This window comes from Aplysia californica, unplaced genomic scaffold (assembly GCF_000002075.1).
Source record: "Aplysia californica isolate F4 #8 unplaced genomic scaffold, AplCal3.0 scaffold01444, whole genome shotgun sequence".
Lineage (NCBI taxonomy): Eukaryota > Metazoa > Mollusca > Gastropoda > Aplysiida > Aplysiidae > Aplysia > Aplysia californica.
Window position 1 is genome coordinate 81,179 of NW_004798714.1, and position 6,220 is coordinate 87,398.

Genomic DNA, 6,220 nt, shown 5'->3' on the forward strand with positions numbered 1-6,220 from the left:
TTATAATATACACGCAATCTAGTGGTATATATAATCATAGAGTATGTTATTGTATTTGATATCGTATGCTATTACTTATACTGTCGTAATTTTATTTTAATAATATAAAAACAGTTTGGAGTATCTAAAATCAAAGAATATGGTATTATCGTTAATATCGTATGATACTATTTAAAATGTGGTAAAATTTTAAAATAGTAACGTACATGTAGTTTGGTGAAATTTATAATAAAAGAGTATGGTATTACATATATCTCTAATATCGTATGGTTTTATTTATAATGAAGAAAAAAAATTGATAAATAATATACCCGCAGTTTGGTGTTATTTATAATAATAGAGTATGGTATTATCTTTAATATCGTATGATAGTATTTATATTATGGTTTTAAAAAATTAAAATATTATACACGCAGTTTGGTGTTATTTAAAATAATAAAGTATGATGTTTTCTTTAATATCGTTTGATATTATTGACATTGTGGTAAAAAAGATTAAATAATATTCACTCAATTTGTGTTATTAAAAATAATAGAATACGGTGTTATCTTTAATAACGTATGATATTATTTATATTGTGGTACAAGCTATGAAAACTATATACACTCATTTTGCTGTTATTTATAGTGATAGAATATAGAATAATCTTTAATATCGTATGATAGTATTTATATTGTGGTACAAGCTATTAAAAAATATATACACTCATTTTGCTGTTATTTATAGTGGTAGAATATAGCATCATCTTTAATATCGTATGATATTGTTCAGATTGTGGTAAATTTTAAAAAGTTTTAATATACACGCAGTTTGGTGTTATTTATAATAACAGAGTATGATATTATCTTTAATATTGTATGATATTATTTATATGGTGGTAATTAAAAAAGTAATAATATACACGCTGTTTGGTGTCATTTATATTCATAGAGTATGGTGTTATCATTAATATCGTTTGATATGACTTACATTAAGTTAAAGGTAAAAAAAAAATATATATATACACCTAATTTGTGTTATTTATAATAACAAAGTATGGTATTATCTTTAATATCGTATGATATTATTTATATTGTGGTACGAAAGGGCTGCAAAAGGAGTGACTTACATTAAGTTAAAGGTTAAAAAATATATATATATATATACACCTAATTTGTGTTATTTATAATAACAAAGTATGGTATTATCTTTAATATCGTACGATATTATTTATATTGTGGTACGAAAGGGCTGCAAAAGGAGTAATTCGAGACTGCAAGGTTTGCAAATGGATACTGTGAGGTGCAAATGCAGTGTACTAGGGGGAACCACTAGGACAAACTCAAAGAGGGAATGCAGTAAGGGGAAGGCCGGGGGGAGGGGGGCTGCTGGTGGGGGAATTTAAGATGAAGGAGCAGAAAGCATGGTAGTAGGGTGATGTAAAGGGGGATTGGGGAGGGGGGGGCATAAAAAGGAGGAAAAAAGAAAAGTCTGTCTCCTTGTTTAATGCAAATAAACTTGTACTTACACACACACACACACACACACACACACACACACACACACACACACACACACACACACACACACTCACACACACACACGCACGCACCACCCCCCCCCCCCCCCACACACACACACACATCCCAGCAACCGTAGCACGAGCAACAAAAACAACAACACCCCAAACGAACACAAAAGCACGTCATACCACTCAAAGTCTGCTAATTATCCTAAAAAGCTGTCCACAAGTTCCAAATTCAGTGGCAAATGTTTATATACATGTCTTTGTTGGCAGATAAGTGCCACTAATTTAGATTACCTGGCAACCCGGGAGGGGGCCGGAATCTCTGGAAGGGGCCGGGCAAATTGGGAAACAGTTGCAGCATGTCTACTGAAACTCAACTTTCGTCTTTGAGTGATTTTGAACAGTCAGATGTAATTTCATTTCGAACTGTAGCCCTTGTTGTGGAATTCTCTCTCTCTCTCTCTCTCTCTCTCTCTCTCTCTCTCTCTCTCTCTCTCTCTCTCTCTCTCTCTTTCTCTCTCTCTCTCTCTCTCTCTCTCTCTCTTTCTCTTTCTCTCTCTTTCTCTCTCTCTCTCTCTTTCTCTCTCTCTCTCTTTCATTCTCCAACTCTCATTCTCTCTAACTCCCCCCCCCCCTTAATCCCTTTCTACAGGGGAAGGGAGGGGGGTAGGGGGTCGGTGATAGGGTTTTAAAAAACACACAACACACACCTAACTAGTTTCTATATTTTTAAAACCTTAACGAAATTAGTTCCCACAGATATCCATCATCATCATCATCATCATCCACTGCCAAATCTGCGACAGACATTGGCGATCATGGTTCTCCATTCATTCTTTTGCTCGGATGCTCTAAAAAAAAAGCTACGTTTCCCTGATCTTCCCCTGTTACCCATTTGTTTAGGTTCCCTAAGTATGATGTTCTAGGCTTACCCCTGCCTCGCTTGCCCTCTATTCTGCCAGTGAGATCTAGATGTTCAAGACCCCTATGTCTATTCAGGTGTCCCCAAAACTGCATTTGTCGTTTCCTGATTGTTTTTAACATTGAGCGTCCCACGTGGGCTTCATCAAGCAGTACCTCATTTGATTTCTTTTCCTTCCACGATACTCTTAGCAGTCTCCTAAGAAACCACATTTATGTTGCTTCTATTTTATTTTCACTGTCTTTAGTGATTGTCCAGCATTCACCCCCATATAGAAGGGTTGACCAAACATAGCATTTCAGGACTTTCATTTTGGTGTTCATTGAGATGTTTCTATTTTTCAGGATGCGGCTCATTTTATTTAAACTAGCCTTAGCCATTATAATTTTCCGTTTTATTTCTGTGGGAAATTTGGCATCAGATGTTATCATATATCCTAGACATTTAAACTGTTGGACTTGTTTGATCTTTTCACCTTTGCTAATGAGATTACAACTAGGATTTGCTGCTTTTTTGGATATTACCATTCATTCTGTTTTCTTTACATTCAACAATAATCCTTTACGTTCATTTTCTGTTGCAACAGTATCTAGAAGCAACTGAAGGTCCTTTTTTGAGCCTGCTATCAAAACTGTGTCATCTGCATACCTGACGTTATTAATAGTTTCTCCATTTACTTTGAGACCTGGACATTCTATTATGTTTCTAAGGATTGTTTCACTGTACATGTTAAAGAAGTCTGGTGACATAACACATCCTTGCCTCACTCCTCGCCTAATCTGCTTATATTCACTATATTCTCCATTAATTCGTACAGCAGTGTTTTGATCCCAGTACAAATTTCTGATAATTCTTAGATCGTTTCCATCTATGTCTAGCTTTTCCAGTATTTTAAATAGCTCATCATGTCTAATTTTATCGGACGCCTTTTAATACTCTATGAAGCATAAATACAGATCTTTTTGTGCTTCAATACATCTTTCTATTAACATTGCTAAGGTGAATATAGCATTTCTGGTGCCCTTGTCAGGAACAAAGCCGAATTGCGTTTTAGATATATCTAGTCTTACACTTTTTCTCAATCTTCCCGTTATTATTTGCAGCAGTATTTTTGCAAAATGACTCATAAGGCTTATTGTTCTATGCACATCAGTTTGAGTGGCACCTGATGTTTTAGGTAAAGCTATAAAAACTGACTTCATCATATCTGTGGCGTCGGTGGCCTAGTGGTTAGGCTCTCGGACTCGCAACCGTAAGGTCGAGGGTTCGAATCCCGTCAGGGACCCAACGTTGTGTCCTTGGGAAAGGCACTTTACATGAATTTTCCTCACTTCACCCAGGTGGGAATGGGTACCCGGTATAGACAGCGAAAGATCTTGTCAGTTTGTTAGTGTTTGAGCGCTTAATCAGCTGCTTGCACTGTATGCTTCCCGGGAAGCTGAGAATGTTTCGGAGTGTTCTATGGTCTGCTGGGGTAATAATATAGTGTAAAGCGCATAGAGCCTGCTGTTGAGTGGGGATATGCGCTATACAAATGCTATTTATTATTATTATTATCTTCTGGGATTTCACCGCTGTCATAAATAGCATTTAGGAGCTTTGTTGTTATTTCAGTGCCTAGTTCTTCAAGCACGACAATCTCTTCAACTGGAATATTATCTGGCCCTGTGGCTTTTCCTTGTTTCATTTTTCTAATGGCAGCTTGTACTTCTGCTTTCAGTATTGGTGGTCCGTTTATTTCATTCTTTATTACCGGTTTTTCTCCTCTATTATCTTTGAAAAGTTCTTCTATGTTTTCTGACCATCTGTTTAAGACATCCCCGTTGTCCATTAAAATATCTCCTCCTTTTGATCTTATGCATCCTGTATTTGAGCTTCCTTTTATCCCACTTACTTCTTTGATTTTGGAATGCATGTATTTGCTGTCTTTGTTTTGGTTCTTCTCTATTTGTTGACACTGATCATTTATCCATGTTTGTTTTGCTTCGTTGCATTTTTTCTTTATTTCCCTGTTTAAGATGTTGTACTTTTCCACATTTGATTTTGCCTTTCTTCTCTCTTTCATTTGTTTTAATATGTCCTCGGCCATCCATTTTTTATTTGCCTTTTTAGCTTTCGGGGGGATATTTTCTTCCACAGCTTCCATTATTGAGTCTTTCATTTTCCTCCATAGTTCTTCCGATTTAGTAATGTTTTCCAAAGCTTGAAATTTATTTCTTACATCTATGGAGAAACGTTCCTTCAGTTCTTGATTTGTCTTTAAAATACTTATGTCAAATTTAGGTTGGTACTTTGACTTTTTGAGTTTCCTCAGTCTCATCCGCATTTTACACATGACTGGTACATGGTCACTATCACAGTCTGCTCCTGGCAGTGATTTAGACGATTTAATTGTATTTTTTAAACGTTTCCGAATAAGTATGCAGTCTAGCTATTTGATTTCTACTTCTATTGCCAGGACTGTTCCAAGTGTATCATCTTCTTGGGTGATTTTCATACCAGGTGTTTGATATCATAAAATTATTTTCTCTGCACCATTCTACCAGTCGTTCCCCGCGTTCATTCTCTATACCCAGTTCCCATAGCCCAACGATATCTTCTATACGTGTACTTCCTACTTTGGCATTAAATCTCCCATGACTACCTTTACATCTTGTGACTTTAATTGTTTCATTGCCTTGTTAAGGTCTTCTGAAAAAGTCCTCATTTCCTCGTTGTTGTGCTCTGGTGTTGGTGCATATATTTGGATGACACCTATTTCAAAAGGTTTTCCCTTTAATTTAGCCACGATTACTCTGTCTGACACTCCCCAAAAACCGTTGATGCTCTTTACTGTTGTTTCGTCAAATAGAATTCCGACTTCTCTTTAATGGGTTTTTCCTCCTGAATAATTAATTGTTTTGGATCCTCTTTTAATCAAGCCTGCCCCCTCCCATCTAACTTCTGAAAGGCCTAACATATTTAGCTTCATCCTATCCATTTCCTGCTCAATATGATCTAATTTGCCTTTTTGGTACATTGTTCTCACATTCCATGTGGCTATGTTAAGTTGCTTATTTTTGCAGCCAGTAGCTGGATGACGATCGGGCGCCACCTGCTGCCCATGGCAGTCCCTACAGAGCGAGGAGTTCATAGCTGGATCATAAACCCTCTTAACGCTGTTATCTGGTAAATGAATGTACTTTTCCATGACTATTCTTGGGATATTACAGCAGTGGTTTCCCGTTGCCTACTGCCGGTTTGAGTACAGTTTCTCTGCTAGCCTTTGTCATCCACTGACAACCCACAAGGCAGTGGGGGCTTTGGTAGGATTTAAGGCACCTCCCGTCGCACAGATGGTCCCTTTTTCGAGTATGTGTGGTATTTATTGAAGCACCTACACCACCAGGGTTCCCCTCTACTCTCCACGACCATCTCCCATTTGGTTTGCGACTGCTTAGCAGCTAACCTCCATATCTGGAGGCCTTTCCCCTATCCACCACCCGGGGACGCACTGGGTTGCGTATGAGGACCCAATACTAAAACTTAGTACTATCCATACTTTCAAAAAAATAAAAACCAAGGTAATTGAAAATGAGTTTGTATAGCCACGTGTGCATTTTACCCCCCCCCCCCCCCGGGAATTACATGTTTCTATAGCTGTTTAATCCCCGAGGACTAACATACAGAGAATGTTGACGACCATACGCATTCACTGTCCTGCTCATCCTTCCTTCTTTCCTAATTTATTTCCTTCCTTCCCCTGGGGCTGGTGGAAATTTGGATTGGATAAAAACGGAGGGCTACGGGCC